Source organism: Panthera uncia, chromosome A2 (assembly GCF_023721935.1).
Source record: "Panthera uncia isolate 11264 chromosome A2, Puncia_PCG_1.0, whole genome shotgun sequence".
In the NCBI taxonomy this organism is placed as follows: Eukaryota; Metazoa; Chordata; class Mammalia; order Carnivora; family Felidae; genus Panthera; species Panthera uncia.
The window spans coordinates 85,477,230-85,498,286 of NC_064816.1; the positions used below are offsets into that span (position 1 = coordinate 85,477,230).

A 21,057-nucleotide genomic window follows, 5' to 3' on the forward strand; every position below is an offset into this window, starting at 1 on the left:
TCACGGTTCCTGAGCTCAAGCCCCACGCAGGACTCTGTGCTGACAGCTCAGAGCCTGGAGCCTGCTTCAGATTCTGTGTTTCCCTCTCTCTCTGTCCCATCCCCACTTCCGCTCACTCTCTGTCCCTCAAAAATGAATAAACGTTAAAAAAAAATTTTAACGTATCCAGATAAATTAATTTTAAATTTAAGTAATTTGTTATAAAATGTGAATCTATGTGACAGAGAAAATAAGTTACTGAACTTATTTATGTTTTGTGAATTGTTACATTGATGAAGAAACTGAGATCTGAATTAGTTTTTGAAAATGGACAGAATGGGGCATCTGGGCAGCTCAGTCGGTTAAGCGTCCGACTTCGGCTCAGGTCATGATCTCTTGGTTTGTGAGTTCGAGCCCCGTGTCGAGAGCCTGAAGCCTGCTTTGGATTCTGTGTCTCCCTCTCTCTCTGCCCCTCCCCTGCTCATGCTCTGTCTCTCTCTGTTTTAAAAATAAAAATAAATAAAAATAAAAAATAAAAAAAAGAAAGAAAATGGACAGGTTACTAAGAGATTTAAAAAAAAGACAAAAGGAAGGAACTTCACTCAGGATGAACAGCATGAGCAACACTGGACATGAAATTTTAAACATATATAACAACAAACTAAGGATTTACTATTTTATTTCACCAACTATTTAGTTAATTTTGTCATAGGCTTCTATTTCCCATTCTGTGATATCTCCCTTAAAGTTTCTATCTATACAAGGTCTCCATCCTCTCTATCTAAAGATTATTTCAGTAACCTAAAAAATTCAACTTCCTTTAGCAGGAAAAAATTCATTAGGTATTCTATATCCTGCAGGAATTAAGTCTGACTCAGACCTTCTATGTGGGAAGATACTACTTGTTTTTTTGTGAATTCCGGGAACAATATACATTCATTTCAAAAAGTGTAACATCAATGAGAAAGTTTGAAGGTTAACAAATCTAGGTCCTGAGAGGAATATAAAACAGTTCCAAGTCAGGATGAGTGAAAGTTCTCATTATAATAAAATGCTTTGAGTATATAATAGGACAAAACCATGAAATCCACAAGTAATGAACAAAGTACACAAATTACAAAAAGTCTGATATAATAGTCTTGTGTTCCCCTGGTACCCTTATTTTCTATTCTCATCACCATTGTGTGAATTCAGCCCTTATTACATCCATGAAAAGTCTCTTAACTGGTCTCCTTGAAAACTATTCCTAGGTCTATCTTCCTAAAACACTAAGACTTGTGTTATTTCATGGTTCAAACATGTTTAGTGGCTCCCAATTGCCTACAGAATAAGATCCAAACTCTGCACCTTGGCACCTCAAGGCTTTTGCAACTAATAGAACAGCTTACTGTATATATTGTACACTGTATATGTTTGAGAAAAAATCAAATTCTTAGTGTTGGTTTCTTTAAATAACAATGGTGTCAGGAACTGGGCGAGGTTCTTTATCTACATTTTCTCACCCAATACTCACATGTGTTTTGGATGTAAGGCTGTCATTTACTCCACTTCAAATACAAGTATACCAAAGTTGATCAGGTTAAATAACTTCCCAAGTTTTCTCAAATAATAAATTGTGACCTCAGAGTGTACTCCTTTTCCACAATATAGTGTAAATACTGATGTGTACAAAATCACCCCCACAATGGGAGAAAACATATGGTGAGATCATTCTAAGAATCTAAACTCCTTGCTAAGTGGATGATTGACAGCCTTAGACTAGCGTCTACTGGAAAAAGCACTGGTTAAGTGACCAAAACCAGGGGAGGGTTCAGGGTTAATAATTTATGTGTCTTCCCCATTTACACAATAACTGGAATGAGTACAGTGAATGGATCCGTGAGAAGAGCCTGTAGAAAGAAAAGGCAGCTGTAGGCAAAGAGGCAAAATTCAGTTAGTGGGAGGAAGAGAAAGGGGAACCATGAAGGGGGTAAAGAAGGAGCAGTCAGATACAATCAAGGAATTATAGAGGCCCCCAAATAACAACCTGCATAGCAGCCCAAAGGTTTTCTCACCTTCCCTGCCTGTCTTCAAACTGGGGCTACAGACCTGGAAAAAGAATCATCGCCTTGTCCCAGATCACTGCTTTTCTAGTGACCCTGGAACTAACTGGAAAGCCCACTATTAGCCTGGCTGGTCCCTATGAATGACATCTAAAAGTAATCATCTGGAAAAGAAGCCCCCCTTGCCCTAGCAAAATATTTATAAATTATCGCCTTCACTTGAAATTCCATGAACAGATAAACCAGCAGATTTATAAGCATTTATTCATGAAAGTAATTAAAAAACAATAAGGGGGCACCGGGGTGGCTCAGTCAGTTAAGTACCTGACTCTTAATTTTGGCTCAGGTCATGATTTTGAGGTTTGTGAGATGGAGTCCCACATCAGACCCTGCACTGATAGCATGGAGCCTGCTTGGGAGTCTCTCTCTCTCTCTCTCTCTCTCTCTCTCTCTCTCTCTCTCTCTCTCCCTCTAGCCCTCTCTCTCCCCCCCCTCAAAATAAACATTAAAAAAAAAAAGCAACAGGAATAAGAGAAATTTTTAAAAATAACACAAGCTAAATTGACTCTTTATTCTTTAAAATTATTCCTTCTCTTGATTTCCTCTAACAAAATTATCCTTAAGAAGTCATAGAATAGAAAATGCCACATTCTAGGGGCGCCTGGGTGGCTCAGTCGGTTAAGCGTCTGACTTCAGCTCAGGTCATGATCTCACAGTTCATGGGTTCAAGCCCCACGTCAGACTCTGTGCTGTCAGCTCAGAGCCTGGAGCCTGCTTCAGATTGTGTGTCTCCCTCTGTCTCTACCCCTCCCCCGCTTGCGCTCTATCTCTCTCTGTCTCTCAAAAATAAATAAAAACTTCAAAAAAAATTAAAAACAGAAAATGCCACATTCTAAAGGTGTATATAGAAAGAATGATATATAGAGAGTGATCAGCTTTATGATTGTTTAGAAAATATTTAGAAATTATTTCAAATAAATCCTATTCATCCTATCTCCAAAACATTTTATTTCCTGTGAAATAGAATATGGTTTTATAAACTATTATTAATGTAAGATGTGTAATTAATATAAGGAATATAAATAATTTATCAACTATTATGAATATAAGCCTATCGATGAAGATTCATATGCAGAAGTGACAACTAAAGGAATAGACTAATCTGAAACAATACCAACAAAGGCATCAGAAAAGTATTTTCCCGTAAAACATTATTCAGTTTCACTTCCACTTGCGCAGAAGCTGAAGTGACCTTTAAGTTCAATTTCTGGAAACTATCATTGATTAACATACTTGCTGTTTCTATTAGTTTATTCCAGAGAACAGCCAAGTGGATGAGGCAGCATGAGACTGAGACGCTCTCCGCATGTTAGATTGCTTGCATTGAGATGCAGGCATCACTCCTTTATCGCTGGGCTCTTCCTAAACTTCCTCCTTGAGAGATAGGGCTTAGCTCCCCTTAGTGAACTTCATCCTTAAGTGCTGTATTACAGGTTTCTGCAAGGTCCCCTGAAGTGCAACGTTTAGGGAATAGGGATCCAGGGCTCTCTTAGTAGTTAAATAGCTCAAGTAGAGCAAGTTCACCACTGGTATGTGTCTGGAAAAGGTCTAGTCTCTGGACATGAGGCTGAAATACAAGAAAATGTTGCTGGGCCAATTTCCAGCTCCTCTAGTGGAGGACAGTGAATTAGGTCACTTCGTCTTCCTTCACTCTTTGCAAAGGAGACTAAACTAGAATACTCTGAAGCTGCAGAATAGTGAGCACATTAGATGCAAAGTTCTAAGAGCAATACCTCATGAGGAGAGAGAGAGGGATAAGGTCGTGGCAGTAAGCGAGGGGATCAAATTGGCAACAGGCCCATATTGAAGGGCTAAAGAATCATCTATGCACTGGCTAAAAGAAAGGAGAAAGGGGAAGGAAAGCTGTTGAGCAAATATTTCCGGCTTATTTTGGGAATGGAGCACATTAGCAAGGAAATATGACATGCTACAGATCCAACAGGAGATAGCTAAATGACAATGGTGAGACCTTCAAAAATAAGTCTAGAAATTTAGATGGGGTGCCTAAGGATTTTATTCCTCACGTTTCACCCTCTATAACTAGCTGTTTCTTCTGCGACAAAACTCGTAGCGACGGGTTCCTTTCATGCACTGATAATGAAGTAGCTATACGACTGCTTATGATAGCCTAGTGTCATCAATAGAATCGCTTTATGGCAGCCTAGCCTACACATTCATGAATGAATTGTTACAAAGTTTTTATGGCATATAGTATTACAGTCATTCATAGTACAGTTATTAGAAATACTGTTACCTGCGATGGCTGGTGAATACAGTTTCTCCAACTATGAGAGAGAGAGGCGTATTATATGGTAATATAATTCTTTGAACAGCAAAGATATAAAACAGTAAGAAAACTAGCACATTAATTTTATGTTAAATGCCACTCACCTCACGCACGCGGTGTTCTACAGGATTAATACGTAGACAAGGACGATGACACAGAAATGTCTTATACAGTTCTTGCTGTACAGTGATTAGATTTTCAGCAAAGACACACACATACGCAACACATAGGGTTATTAACTGTATGGCATGATGATGATTTGCTGTTCATTAAGGGGAAGTGGATCATGGTAAGGTTTTCATCTTTGTGATCCTTATGTTGCATAGGAGGGAGAGGGGCAGTTGGTCTTTTGGCTGAGGGAAGGCGGGGGTGGAAGAGGTAGGGGAGGCAAGAAAGACAGGCAGACTTGGTGAAACTATGGAAATGCATCGTCATTTCTGTCTGATTTTTTTTTCTTTTTCATTTCTATAAAAGTGTTTCTAAAGAGTATCAATCCTTCTTCCACTGTTTGCTTTAGTTTCAGTGTCCCTATCAATAGAAGACTCCATGCTATAAAAAAAAGAGTCAAAAGCAGCCTTGAGTAATTGGACCTCTTCGGCCAGATTATTTTCTACACTGCTTCTTCTATGTCTTTTTCCTCATCATCAGGCATTGGTACAAAGTACTCGTCTTCGTCAAGTTTTCTCCTGTTAATTCTTCTAGTGCGGTGTCTATTAGCTTTTCAATTTCTCCAAGAGCCATACATAACTTGAAGCCCTTCACCCCCTCCTTTTCAATTTTTTTTTCCACCTCCACAATCTCTCTGATGATTTCCTTGATTGGCTCTGTCATAAATCCTGTGAAGTCACGCACAACATCTGGACACAGTTTTCTCCAGCACGGATTTCTTGTTTCAGGCTTGATGGCTTTCATAGTTTTTTCTATAAGGATGACATCTTCAATGGTGTAATCCTTCCAGACTTTCATGGTGCTCTCTATCAGGGTTCTCTTTCATAACGTTGACAATCCTATCATGTGTAATGAACCTAAAGGTCCTTAAGAACCCCCTGATCTAGAGGCTAAATTAGAGACATTATGTTTAGGGATAAGTAGGTCATTCTGATGCCTTCGGTGTTGAGCTCATGGGGTGCTGGGTGGCTCGGGACACTGTCCAGTACCAAAAGAACGTTAAAAGGCAGTCTCTTTCTAACAAGGTACTTCCTGACTTAAGGTACAAAGCATGTATGGAACCAGCCAGAGACAGGGTTCTCATTGTCCAGGCCTTGCTGTTATACAATTAAAAGACTGGCAGCTGATGTTTATCTTTTCCCTTTGAAGGCTCAGGGTGTTAGCAGCTTTTCTTTCTTTTTTTTTTTTTTTTAACTTTTTTAGTGTTTATTTATTTATTTATTTCAAAGAGTGACAGAGCGAGAGCAGGGGAGGGGCAGAGAGAGAGGGAGACACAGAATCCAAAGCAGGCTCCAGGCTCTGAGCTGTCAGCACAGAGCCTAACTTGGGCCTCGAACCACCAACTGTGAGATCATGAGCTGAGCCAAAGTCGGACACTTAACCGAATGAGCCACCCAGGTGCCCCAGGGGTGAGCAGCTTTATAGATAAGGGCAGTCCTGATCATACTCCCAACTGCATTTGCACAAAACAGTACAGTTAGTTTATCCCTTCCGGCTTTAAATCCTGGTGCTCACTTGTCTTCCTAACAAATATCCTTTGTGGCACTTTTTCCCAGAATAAGGCACTTTCATCTGCATTTAAAAACCTGTTCAAGCAGATATCCTTTCTCCTCAATTTTTGTAACGACATCTGGGAACTCATCTGCTGCCTCTTGGTTGGCAGAAACTGCTTCTCCTCTTATCTTGACATTTTTAAGCCAAACCTCTTTCTAAAATTGTGAAATCCTCCTCTGTTGACATTACATTCCCCAGCTTTAGATCCTTCGCTTTCTCTTTGCCTTAAGTTGTCATATAATGACTTCGTTTTTTCTTAAATCATATTAGAGTCTATAGGTATGCTTTTCTTCTAGCAATTCTGTACCCACATAAAAGCTACCTTTTTTTTGCTATATTTTACATAGGAGATAAAGAAGATATTCTGCAAAAAGTAGAAGGTTTTTGTGCTTGCTGATATAGCTGCAATGATGGCTTCATTTACTTCTTTTCTTTTATCTACAATGGTCCTTACACCAGATTCATTTATCTTGATATGGCAGGCATCGCAGCTGCAGACCTCAATCTATGGTCCATATCAAAGTGTTTCAACTTTTTCTATTAATGTCATAACTTTTCTCTGCTTCCTGGGGGCACTTCCAGCATCACTAATCTTCGTGTGGTTCCCATGGTTTTATTTAAGGTTTATGGTATTGCACTAAACACAGTGAAAAATATGCGAGAACCACAGAAGATCACTTTTTACTATGATTTGACATTTACTAGGGAGAGACGAACTGTTCACATGGAGATGATTAGTGTCACACCGTGTTTTTAGTGGGTCCTCTCACAACACTTGAGCTCACCGCAACAGCAACAGGGTGTGACTGCAAAATTGTTTCCGTCGTACGGTATATACTACAGTTAATTTTATGCAGCTATAATTTAATACTGCATTTTTACGTTGGTTTACATTTCTCTCGAGTGTGAATGGCGCCATGATAAATTGATAAATTTTAACTTTTTATAAAAGATTTATATATATTTTATGGTGGTAAATGACTAAATAAAGTAGTATATACATATACTTTATGCATTCATGACCTGAATTAGTTTGTCACTTATTCTATGCTATATGAGTTTTTTCAAGTTGTCATAATCTTCAAAAAGTTTTCTGATATATGTTTTGAAAAAAAAAAAAAAAGCGCATATAAGTAGACCTGCGCAGTCCAAACCCATGTTGTTCAAGGGTCAACTGTATGGCTCTTTAAACACACGTCTGTGAAAAATAAGGAGGTGGTAATCGTCAATCCTAAAACGTCATTCTATTATCCAGGAACACAACAGGGATGTCACCAAAGGGCTGTTCTTCAAATGAAAGGAAGGGAATTCAGCAGATAAAGAACAAGAAGTCACTAGGAACAGTGTGTAGATGGTGTGAGAATCTGACCTTAAATGCCATATGCTTGATCCGAATAAGGACAAAGAAAAGATAATACCCACAGATATTGTAATGTGCCACACAGCATCTGATTCTCCTGTATTAACCCATTTAATCCTCACAATGCCCCTACGAGGTCAGCACCTTCACAAACCCCTAGGTGAAAGACAGGAAAGAGGTACAGAAAGGTCAAGCAACTTGTCTGAATCACACAGCTAAGATGGGACAGAACTAAGATCTGAACCCAGGCTGTCTGCTTTCACAGGGCATCGTCTCAACTGTTGCACCACATCCCCTCCCACACTTCAAAGCCCCAGTCTCAAGTTACACTAATCAAAGACTCTGAAATTTTCAGTTACCAGTGAAACCTCTTTATAAGTGGAGTATTGAGCAATGAAGACCAACCCACAAGCATCGAAGTAGTATGGAGCAATAGATGAGATCCAAGAGAGAAGTCAGGGTTGGAGAGGACACATGAGGCATAAGCTACTCACAGATAAAAGCAGAAGTTAAGGAAGAAGATGACATAATTTTTTAAAAGGCCCTAGAGAAAAAAGACCAGCAGTATGAATAGGACCTTTTGTTTATTGTATTTACGATCCCAAAGGGATGTGATTTGACCCATAATGATCATGAATTCTTTTATAATTGTCCACTGCAGGGTAGTCATGTTTCTTCATGTGTATTTCATCAGAGACCCTCATAGTGCCCAGTGAAGGCACCCAATAAATACTTCTCAAATAAAAGATGACAAGGGAATTAGAGGTGGGAAGGCTCAAAAATAATATGAATACATGCGAAGTAAGCTTTGTGATGAAGGAATAGAGACATCAAATGAACTTTATGATGAATTATATATCTAAAGTAGTTGCACGAGGAAGAAACAGAGGCAATGGATTCTGAATGGATTAATTTCCCTTCAAGTATTGGATGGTGTACTTATTGTATACAAGACTCGATGATAGGCGATGGGAACATGAAAGATGCCAAGGTAACAACCATTTAAACTTCATCCTTGAGAAACTTAGTCTTGTGATCCTAGAAGTTAGAGAGAGGGTAATAGTTAATAGTTACTGGGGACTGGAAAAGATCTTAAGGACCGGTGGGTAGCATTTGAGTGAAAAGCACTTTTTCAGGCAAGACTTAGAGGACATACGTAAAGGTGGCAAGGAGAATGGGCATCAGCTAGAGGCCAGGAGAGGTGGCGGCAGTAAAAGGCATAATTATCCCAAGGGAAAGGAGAAATCAGAGCAGTCAAAGACCCACAAAGGAAAGAGTATGGAGAATGTAGGCCCATGAGGTTGACGCTGGTTTGCCCTGCTTATTGAGTTGGGGTATTTACAAGACTTTTCGGTTTTGCTTGTCCTAATACGTTAACTGCTTACAGCACAGACACTTTCAACACGGCTTGAATGCAATAAAGTAAAAGAAAAAGGGGAAACTATATCTTCATTTCGGATTATCAGAAATAACCAAGGGTCACCAATACATAGAAAGGATGATTGGCTATCATGGAGATGATGGTTGTGTGACGACTGATAAATATGAGGGAAAAGCAGATCTCAATGCAATTGTTATTTTTAATAAATCTCAAGTGAAAGTGCACAGGATATGAAATAACCACTCACGGTACTCTAATAACTTTTGAAATAGGAGTCAAAAGTACCATTTCTTGTGAAATGAAAAGGTCTATATGATAGTGACACAACAAAAGGGTTCTAAACAGTCAACATACAGAGATAGGGGTGTAGGGTGGAGTGAGGAATCCACAATTTCTTAGCCCAAGCTCTCTGAAGGGTTTATTGAGTGCACATGTGTAAGCATAGCATTTCTTTTCTGTGCAAGTTATTCCTGCCAAAAACTTGCCCTTTTTAAAACCTGAACAATGAATACTCTCTGCCAAACCTCATCACAGTGCAGTCTAAGACAACAATCCCCACGGCTCTGTGAAATGTGAATCAAGCCAAAGAAAGGGAAATGTTGGGCTCTCATCTGTATAGCCAGCATAAATGCTTTTGAACAGCTTCTTTACAGGTGATAAAAGTCTTAACTTCAAAAGTTGATTGGTATTAACTTCCCATTTGAATGTCATAAATAACATCTTACGCTATGTCATCATGCAAATGCTTACTTCTGCAGACAGAATGGTGTGGCTTCTTTAACCTTCTACCATCCGGCTTGGAGAGCAACTTATAACACACTAATTCAATTATGATAAGGAAATACGTGAAGCTATAAGTCAGACCCTAGTGTGGCCAACAGGGTGAACTTTGAATCAGAATACAAATCAACGATAAAATTACTAAGTGTACATTCGCACTATCTAAAGATATTGTCATCTAATACAGGGTCAAATCTCAAAGTTGAGAAAACTTGAGATGATTACTTTTCTTTACAAAGATCTTTTAAAAAAAAATGTACTCTAGTTATAATTATGTATTCACAAGTCAACAAGAACTTGAAAGTACACTGATAGGAAGTGAAAAAGGAGACAACATGATAGTCTCTGGTATGCATTTTAAAAGGTTTTGGTCAGACTATTAGATTTCTTCATTCCTCTTGTTTGGGTTAAATTACCATAGGCAGGATCTCTCTTTTTTTAGAAATGTATTCAATTATTTTGTGTAACAAAAATGAAAACCCTGAATCTAAGACTCCAGTGAGAACCCAGAGCATATTAGTCATATTGATCTGGGTCTTTTTCAGACGCTTTCATTATTTCAGGAAATTCAGTGGGGTCATACCAAAAAAGAGGCCCTTTAGTCACATATTCTGGAATTGGTTTCCATGACTTATCCTGAACAAGTTCTTCAAATGTGTTTTTTATGCTATGACTCATACAAACTAAAAACAGAAAGAAAAAAAAAAAGCAAAGCTAAACTTTTCAACAATTGCCACACTAGAACACAAATTCAGCAGAAACTATAGTTAACTATAAAGCACAGAGTCAGATAACTGTTAAATAATTGTAAATATGAGGTAACAATAAAAAATAAGACACCACTATGAAAGCTTAGATAAGTAAAACACAAGGACTTTAGTCCAACTGTAAAAGAGACTAGTCCAAGACAGTACAACTTAGATTTTTTAAAAATGTGAAACAATTTGCCACACAAGGAAGAGAAGGAATAATGTGTGATTTATAGAGAGAGGGAAAAAGCATCTATAAAAAATGAGAAGACACACAGTGAAAATACAGACACACACACGTAAAGGGAAATGGCAGCCTGTATTTCCTCCCCACTCTACATTAGTTGGAACACGGGTTAAGTCTCAGCTTCTAGGGGGTTTTTTAGGGGACATAATGGCCTCCTAGGTATATTTACAATTTTCAAAATAGGAATGATATGTGTATTAAATATAATATTTGGTAGGGAATAATATTTAACATACTTAATGCAGTAGGTGTCCTTGATATTCAAATAGGGGTAAAAAGAATAAATAATCATTGAGCCATTTTGGCAAGAATTCTGGAAGCATAATCATCATCTAGAACTGGCACAGGAGATGGACCTTGTCAATATCCATAAAAGTAGCAAGGACAGTAGAAAAAAAGTTTGTCTTCTCTTTTAATATTTAAGATTGATTTACAGGACATGATAATACACAGATTTGTTTTCATGAGAACCTATAATAATGGCGATGGGGACATTTTTGAGTAATCCAGATACCACATTTTCTTTCAAAAAAGTGATTATGAGAAGAGCTAATTCAAAATATGTGTTTAGTATAATAATATCTATAATATTTACCACTCTTCCCCCTCAAAAGGCAGAATAGTGGTACCTTGAACTAGGGGAATAAAGTAAGCATTTAACTTAATGACATTAACCTTGCTGACGAGAGAACAGTTCACCTCCTACAGAGTTTCTCACCATGATTAATCTATATGCTTTCAAATATAATTTTTAAAAATAGACTTCAGTTTCAGAATAGTTTTAGATTTACAAAAACATTGAGAAGATAGTACTGAGGTCCCCTAAACACACACCCTATAATAGGTTCCCCTATTTTTTTTTTTAATTTACATCTTACATTAGTATGGACATTCGTTACAATTAATGAACCAATACTAATATATTAACTAAAGCCCATAGTTTATTCTAATTTCCTTCATGTTTGCCTAATCTTCTTTTTCTTTTCACGGATCCCATCCAGGATATCACATTACATCGAATCCCTATCTCTTTGGCTTCCTTCTTCCTGCCTGTGACAGATTCTCAGATTTTCTCTGGTTTTGATGATCTTGACAGTTTGAGGAGTGTCAGCGAAGTGTATTGTAGACTGTCCCTCTACTGGAATTTGTCTAATGTTTTTTTCATGGTTCTACTGGAGTTAGGGTTTTGGGGAGAGAGATTGCAGAGGTAAAGTACCCTTTTCATCCCATCATATCAAGAGCATGTACTAACAACTGGCTTCATGACTGATGTTGACCTTGATCACCTGGCCAAGATACTGTTTGTCAAGCTTGCTGAACCTCTGTATAATACCATTTTCCCCCTTTCCATACTGTACTGTTTGGAGGAAAAGACCATTCTCAGCTTACACCTCAGAAGTAGGGAGTTAGGCTCCCCTCCTTGAGAACAGAGTATCTACATACATTATTTGAAATTCTGCACGGGAGCTTTGTCTCTTCTCCATTTGTTAATGTATTCAATCATTTATATTAGCACGCTCTCATGCATAGTTATTTTACATTTGGGGTTATACTCAGTACAACTTTATTGTTTTGCTCAAATTATTCCAGCTTTGGCCACTGCGAGCTCCTTCAATTGGCTTCTGTGTCTTTCTGACATATCCAATCATTGTGTGTATGTGGCAATGGCAGTGGCAGTGGGGTGTATATTGAGCACTTCTTTATTTTTTGGTACTACAGGAAGCTCCAGGTTCGTGGTATAGATTTCCTGCCCCAGCCTTTGAATCAGCCATATCTCCAAGAATCCCTGGTTCCTTTTATTGGAGGATGGCATTAGAAAACAAGATCTAGGCACTGTCACATATAAAATTTATTTTTTAAATAAATTTCATGTTTAAGCTAAGAATTCACATATATGTTTGTAGGTTTATGAATACATTTTTACTAACACATCTCTATGCATACTATATTTTCTAGTTTTTCAGTAATGATCAGGAACTGTATCTGTGATGAAAATCATTATTGTAATTATTTTGTAATGTGTATTTATTTTTGACAGAGAGAGAGACAGAGCATGAGCGGGGGAGGCACAGAAAGAGAGGGAGACACAGAATCCGAAGTAGGCTCCAGGCTCTGAGCTGTCAGCACAGAGCCCGACGCGGGGCTCGAACTCACAGACCACAAGATCATGACCTGAGCCGAAGTCAGATGCTCAACCGACTGAGCCACCCAGGCACCCCGAAAATCATTATTATAAATATAAAAGATCTACAAAAAAACATGCACCCCCTTTCAACAAGAAAACTCAAATTAGTGGGGCACCTGGGTGGCTCAGTTGGTTAAGTGTCCAATATTTGGTTTCAGCTCAGGTCATGATCTCACAGTCTGTGAGACAGAACCCCACATCCAGCTCTGCTCTGACAGTGTGGAGCCTGCTTAGGATTCTCCCTCTCCCTCTCTCTCTGTCCCTACCCTGTGTATGCTCTCTTTCTCCCTCTCTAAATAAATAAGTAAACAAACAAACAAACATGAAAAAAAAAAAACTCCAATTAGTATCAATTTCTATTGACCCAGTATTTAGCATTCAAAGTAAACTGAGAATTCCGAGTTCTAAATATCTTTGAAATGAAGTTATGTTTCAAAATTGAAAGCATGTCTCCAAATAAGAATAGTATTCACTTCTTTCTTTCATAGAACAATCAATTCAGATATGAAGAGGAAACATTTATCCAAAAGTAACAGCAGTAACAAACACCAAAACCCAAGTAAAAAACAAAGAGTGGGAGTAAAAGTCTCACTGATCTTATACATTCTATCATGAAAACCAGACTACTTAAATGTAATCTGAGATTATGGCATCTTCAGGCATGAGTTCAGCTGTCAACATAATGTGTAAAAAAAGGCTTCTACGGAACTACTTAAGCAACTTAAGTTGGTACTTTGGACACTTTTAAGCAACTCATACAAGCTGATAATAAATGTATGGATTACACTACTTCTCTGCCTCTTCACTAAGGCAACTCCAGACAATATCTACTGAGCAATCCTATTAGTCTAATTTCTGCTAATGTAGTATGTCTGAAACTACTGATGTTTAACTCATTAATTAGGTATCGGTTATGTAGGCTCATGTTTGGACCAAATATGACACCAACATCCTTAAAAGCTATTTAAGATATGCAAAATATTAATTAAAGAGGAGACCTAGTAAAATGCACAGTTAGTAAAAAAAATAAAATAAATCGGACATTTATCTGATGGTAGGTTAATAATGACACCTTCATATACCTACACCATTTTATTTCTTTGTCATGAAAGCAAGAGTATTATATTTCTTTTTAAGATGATCAGTAATTTGGCCATTTTTGATTATTTTATTGACTTTGCCCTTAGTAGTAATAGCACCATTTAATGATATTTAAATCTATTTAATTAGGAAAACATAGCAAATGTTTCCATTTTTCCTATGGTTTGCTAGTAAAACTCACTAATAGAAAACACTATTAACCACCAGTTTTAAAAATACTGGTATCAGGGCACCTGGGTGGCTCAGTCAGTTAGGTGTCCTACTTCAGCTCAGGTCGTGATCTCAGGGTTCATGGGTTTGAGGCTCGCATCAGGTTCTGTGCCGACAGCTTGGAGCCTGCTTTGGATTCTGTGTCTCTGCCTCTCTCTGCCCCTCCCCCACTCATGCCCTGTCTCTCTCTCTTTCTCTCTCTCTCAAAAATAAATACACATAAAAAAAATAAAAATACTGGTGTCTTATTTTTGTTACATCAGATTTACAATTATTTAACAATTACCTGACTCTCTGCTTTGTAGATATAAAATGTTTAAGTTATCATGTTAAATTACCTATAGAAGAAACAAGGGACATGTTATTCCTAATTTCTGAAGAAGACATTGCATCTTTAAAAAGAAGATAGATTCAGATAAATGCAGACTCTTCTAGTCACCTAATTCTTGGTTTATTTTATACATTTCTATGGGAGGGTAATACTTGTAGCTTGTTGAGCTTTGTAAAACAATGAGCAAACTCATTGTTAAAGATAGCCTGGCTCGCAACTCATGACATTAGAAATTATTAAATATTATTAACATGGATATGAATGATCAAATATTAAAGAAGATAGAGTAAAATCTAAGTATGAACAGTATGTTTCATTGTATATTCGAGCTTCTTGAAGCACTTAACTATCTGTTTTTAATAATTTTACATTTTTTTCAGTGTTTATTTATTTATTTATTTTTTAATTTTTTTTAACGTTTATTTATTTTTGAGACAGAGAGAGACAGAGCATGAACGGGGGAGGGTCAGAGAGAGAGGGAGACACAGAATCTGAAACAGGCTCCAGGCTCTGAGCTGTCAGCACAGAGCCCGATGTGGGGCTTGAACTCACAAACCATGAGATCACGACCTGAGCCGAGGTCAGACACTTAACTGACGGAGACACCCAGGTGCCCCTGTTTTTAATAATTTATATTTGTAATTGTCTAATTATTTTAATTTTATTTTAGAGATAGAGAGCACGAGCAGAGGGAGAAGGACAGAGGGAAAGAGAGAAAGAATCTTAAGCAGGCTCCATGCTTAGCACGGAGCCCAATGCAGGACTCCATCCATGACCCCTGGATCATGACCTGAGCTGAAATCAAGCGTAACACGCTCAACTGACTGAGCCGCCCAGGCGCCCCTATAATTGTGTAATTATTTGAGTATATCTCATTATTATTAAATTTCAAAATCATTTCAAAACTGTTATAGTTGCTTATCAGTGTATTTCCTATTCATAGTGAATTTTGCTTTAGCTACATCCTTCGTTTTAATTATTATTTAGGTACAAAGTTAAGGTGAACTAATATGGACACAGATGATGTAGATTCTCATGTGTTAACTGGGTCCTTCTAAAAAACACACAAAAAATTTAAAATGAAATAGTAACTTTTCATAGCATGCAACAGTTTATTAAGTATTCTCATATACCTGTTTCACACAATCATTACACCACTTCTGGACATTATGTACTAGGATAACACACTCAGCATCTCACCACCTTTTTCGGTGACGGGGTAAAACTCAGCTGTAAGATGAAAGTCTCCTTCCTAAAAATCTCAGCAAAAGTAAAGTATAATAGCAAAGACCTTTAATCTGATCTTTTGTAGGCAGTAAAGCGATTCAAAATCACTGCATTGACTGTGTAGATACAGAATCAGACTTCAGTATGTGCTAAGCATCTGAATATGTTTAGCATTGTACTAACCTGAAGGTATAAAAAGTTAGTCACTTCCTTCCTCCAAAGTTCTTATGATCTAGTCAACAATCATAAACAACAAAAGTAAAGAGGTAAACACATTACTAAAAACTCAGAATATTAGCTTTAAAAGTATGATGAAGATATACAAATAAAAAAGGATTTGGGCCAAGGTTTCCTCTATTAGTGGAGTATTTTTTAACCAAATTTTGAGGTAGGAAGAAACTGATTAACAATTTTGTCTATGGTCAATCATTATTACTATTATTCCTATTTATTTTACAAATGTGGACATTTCTTTTTTTTCTTTCAAGGAATATGTTATTGAGTGCTGAAATGCTGTTTTATTGAAGTAATTTGTTTAGCTCCAGGTATTTATGGAAAGAATAATAATTTTTCAAAATGGAGCTATGGTTACTCTTATTCATGAAATAAATCATGTATTAATTGACAAGAATGCTTCCCAAAGAACATATGTCAGCACACCATTATATTTCCCAGACGGAACAATAAAGTTCAGAGTCACATTTGTTTTTCTCAAAATAATGAAGCCATAAAAAAACCATCTGAAGACATACTAGTGTTTATGAAGCCAACACCAATTGGAATATTTCTTTCTTTGAGACTGAAAAGTTGATGTTGCAAATACTTAATAAAAATGGTGATGACTTAATCCAGTAGCTCTGTACAAGCAGTATACAAATACTGGTCCACAGAGATACCTACCAATTCCAGAAGACATCTTCAGAAACTTCTTCAGGTCTGTGATAAGGCTTTTTATGGTTAACACATGCTCATGTAACGGAATGAGATCACAGTATATAGAATAAAAATGAGGTACTCTGAAACTTCCTGACTTACTTTAACCCCAACCCCAAACAATGTATTTCCTACTTTTGGAAAAGAAATAATGTGAGAGCAATTCAGCTCCATGACTCAAGTTCAGACCTACAGTCGATCTGTTAGCCTGTCATTGGAAACAGTACATGGGCTTCCTCTGTCTTTGTAATTGTTTATATTCCTGACCTTCCCTGCTACCGAAAATAATTCCTACTCCTACCCTTACCAGCCCTACACACACACACACACAGAAATGAAAAATTCAATTTATCTTTGTGTATTTTCCCATGTAAAAATATAAAGCAAATTTATTAACTAAGATTCACCCATAAAGGCAATTCTGCAAGAAGGTAAAATAAAAGCCACATAATTTTTTCTCTACCTTGTACCCTTAGTTTCTGCTGGTATTGATTATGGTTTCCTGATAATTCCAAAACATTTTGCACTGTCAGATGCTTTTCACTGACCTCCCCCTCTCAGAGAGACAGGAAGGTAACAGGAGTCACATCATTACTTCTCCTAAACGGACAGACAGCAGATTTTTACAAAGGTGAAACAGTGGTGCCAAAATATGAAGTAAGTTTTTAGGTATTCAGGTCATGAAAGCAATAAATAGACTAAGGAAATCTCCATTAATCTCAGGAAATTTTCTCAATACAGCCATGGGGTTACTATTTGACAAAATATGTTTCTTTGTTTTCATCTTTTCTTTCCAATTATTACTAAAGCCACTCAATAATTCCTAAAAGGTACAATAAGACCTGTGTAAATATAGATTATTAATATCACATGCATACGATTCTCGGCCTACACATTTGATGTGGTCCATACCAATCCTCAATAATGGATTCCATTTAAATTCTTAGGTGTTCTTCCCTAGTAAATGATCATATACTGATGCAGTATCAAAGTGATCTTAGAAAGGGCCTCTAAGTGATGACCTAAGTGATGACTGAAAGCTTCCTGAAGTCCCTGAAAGGTGAGCCACATGACGGGAAAACAGCTCCAGATTTAGGCCTGCCCCTTACTGGTTTATATTTGGACATACCAATTAACACTTCTAGATCTCCTTATTCTCATTTTTGAGATGAAAATAACTGCTTTGTCTACTCCCCTAACCATCGATTCCATTTTTAAGTATTTAAGGATGAGGATTCTTTGTTAGAATTGCGAAAACCGGGGCGCCTGGGTGGCTCAGTTGGTTAAGCATCCCACTTCGGCTCAGGTCACGATCTCGCGGTCCGTGAGTTCGAGTCCCGCGTCAGGCTCTGGGCTGATGGCTCAGAGCCTGGAGCCTGCTTCGGATTCTGTGTCTCCCTCTCTCTCTGCCCCTCCCCGTTCATGCTCTGTCTCTCTCTGTCTCAAAAATAAATAAAAACGTTAAAAAAAAACAAATTAAAAAAAAAAAAAGAATTGCAAAAACCAAAATGGGACACCACCCATTTCTAATCCCGTGTCTTTGCTTTCTTGTCAACTAAAAACAAAGAATGACACTGAGTGGTATTGTTGGGAATATTAATCGTGATAATGTATTAAGCACCTACAATGCAGCAAGTGTTTGATAAATGTCCCTTCCCATCTCCACCAATTTTCCATTTCATAAATGGGCAAATTCCATTTGAAATGTTGGCAATCCAAATCAGTACCGCTTTATTGTCTCTCAGCTACCTCTTGACCCTATTCTTATCTCTTCCCACATCACCTTCCTGTATTTCCTGGCCTTTCTCTTCCAAGGGCCAAGGTCTTTTCCCATCTCCCTGACCTGGACTGTCACTTTGGAGCTTGTCAGCGGTGACTCCTCTGGCCAGTTTTAGCTGCTGGGAGGAGCCTCAACGACTTCAAGGCTGGACAGAATTAAAGCAACTCCCCGCTGGGGCTGCGCACTTCCAACCCCAACCCTTCCTGCTCATCTCCTCGATATCTGGCCTCGGTACAGCAGGAGAAGCGAAGGCAACACTGGAGTGATGACATGCGGCTCTCTCCCTTCCCCACCCTCCACATTTTTCCTTCCACGTGCGGAACCCATAAGGCTCTGACCGCTCGCGCCAAGGCGGTTGCCATGGTTACGCAACAGCAGCACCAGACGCAGGAGGGGGTCTCATCCCTTCTCCACTCCCCCCTCGACCCTTTCCTCCCCATTAGGGCCTCCCCCACAAACACAGGAAGAGAAGACTTCGCCGCTAAACTTGAGACTTCAAGCCCCCCCCCCACCTTCTTTCGCTAGAGCAAACGGCACTGACAAGCTAAGGAAGGGTGGGAGGGGCTTTGGTGAAGTCCTCGTTTCACTCCGGGCTACACGGCGAAAAGTTCGCCTTTTGAACTCCGATCTCTGTAACAAGGAATTTGGGACCTCAATGGCCCCAGCTGCAGGGCGCGCGACGCGCGTCCAATCCCTCGGATTTCAGCTCGCCGGCGAGAGCGCACCGTCTCCTCCTCCTGTCAAGTCCCCTCCGCTCTGGGACGGAAGCACGACTCAGCCCACGAGGCTGAACACAAGCCGCCAGGGAAGGAGAATCTGCCAGTGCCGAAAACAGCCCTGGCTCTGCCAGGGCAGCCCATTAACGCGTCGACTCGGGGCGGGCCGGCCGGGGGCCAGGAGGGGACACCCGGGGTCGGGGAGGGGGTAGAGTCACTGCGTTAAATTCCCAGCAGGAGTCAACTCCGAGCCAAGCCGAGGCTACCAAGGGATGCCCCGCTCCAGCCTGAGTGCGTTTTGCAATAACCAGCATTTCCCAGACAGCCAGCTTCGTGGCTGGTGTCTGACCCCAACTTTACCCTCAGGGTAAGAAGGATGCGCGCTTCCCTCAGACGGAGCGTCACGATTCCTTCGCAAGGCAAAAGGCATCGCCCATCCCTCTCCCGAAGCCACAAAACAAACAAACGCCACGGTCTCCCCGTCCCCTCCCCCTCCCAGCCCAAGGGGAAAAGCGGGGAGGAGGGGGGAGCGAGAGTGTGGAAGCCCTTGGTCAAGTCCTCCCCGGACGGTCCCCACCATCGCGTCTCCCAATGAACCTGCAGCCGGCGGAAGCTGCAGGTCACGTCCCGACGCGCTCTCTGCTGCCTTGGCCGCGGAGGGAGCGAGGGACAGAGTGAAGTTCCCGGGAGCGTCTTCGGCGGAAAACTTTGCGCGGTGTTGGCGGCGGGAGGCTCTGGCCGAGGAGGCTCTGGCGGCGGCAGCTGGGAGGTGGGACCGCGCCCCCGCCGCCACGCTGTCCCCGGCGCGGCGCGCACAGGCCGTCCGCACCTAAGCGCACAGATTCCCTGTCTGGTCCCCCGCGCGCCCACCTCGTCCGCTCCGGAGCGCCTTCTCGGTCCCACGACGGTTCCTTAGCTCCTGGAGTTGAGCATCCCACTTCGGACCCACGGCCACCCCCCAAATCCAGTCACCCCGGCTTCACTCTGTGGTCCCCGCCGCGCCCTCCCACTGGGGTAGCAGGTGACCAGAAGTCAGCCTTACCTGCTGCGAACTCTTCTCTCCCTCTCTCTGGGTCAGACGTCCTTTCAGGAAGCGAAGACGGGGATGCAGGCTGCGGGAGTGCGCGGCGGCGACCCGGGGCACCGGCGCAAGCTCCTCTGAGAGGCAGCCCTGGCTGAGCCGCGGAGCCCCGGCGGCCCTGGCGGAGCGTGGAGGCTGCGGTCGCAGACGCCCGGCCGGGAGGCAGGGGGCGCTGCTGGCCCCGAGCGCGGAGACGGGACAGGCGGGGAGCCAGGCACCAGCTGGAGCTTTGGGGAGGCGAGTGTGGCGAGGAAAGGCACGCTCCGAGCGGGAGGGCGGCTTTTAAGTTTGTGGTGTGACCGCAGCAGCTGTCCTGGGAGAGACTCAGTCTTTCTAAAAAGGGGATGCTCAAAACGCCGGGGATTACCTCTCCCCTTCCGATCTCCTCCCCCAGCCCTCGGCCCCCCTTTCCTCTGCGCACGCCAGTCCTCCCCAGCGTGCCGAAGTCCATCTCTGCCGGCGCGCAGGCTGTCAGGAGCGTGGATTAAATGTAGCTCCGGCCACGCTCAAGCATGTTTTTTCCGGACTGGCCACCCTGTGCACTGTCTGTGCAGCAGCCTCTGACGTTTGAGCCCACGTCCGGCTGGCTGACTTTGGGACCTATGTACGCTGTACCGTAAAGTCTCTAGGGACCTCCCGCGGAAGAAACAGGACAAATAATGTCCAAACAATTGTAAACCTCATAAAGAGTGGCTGGTTCTGTTTGGTATGTAAAACCCCCGGGACCACTAGCCTTGAAACCGCAGGCATTGAGATGAGCGATGGAGATCAATCTTCCATTAAGGGACTGACACCCAAGAAAGGGAGGCAGAGGGGGGAGGAGGGGAAAAGGGCAAAACCCCCAAGATGTAAGTCTTCTTTCCTCTTTACCTCATTCCAGGCCAAC

At 40.7% G+C, this 21,057-nt stretch overlaps 1 protein-coding gene across 1 annotated transcript in view; it reads right to left on the reverse strand.

The window, feature by feature from the left end:
- SEMA3D (semaphorin 3D) overlaps window positions 1–20,532 on the reverse strand; it is a 202,327-nt gene extending 181,795 nt beyond the window's left edge. Inside the window, exon 1 of the mRNA XM_049641372.1 lies at window positions 20,133–20,532. The gene's annotated coding sequence lies outside the window, so the exon portion shown is untranslated. The remainder of the gene's footprint in view (window positions 1–20,132) is intronic.
- Window positions 20,533–21,057: the final 525 nt, after the last annotated feature.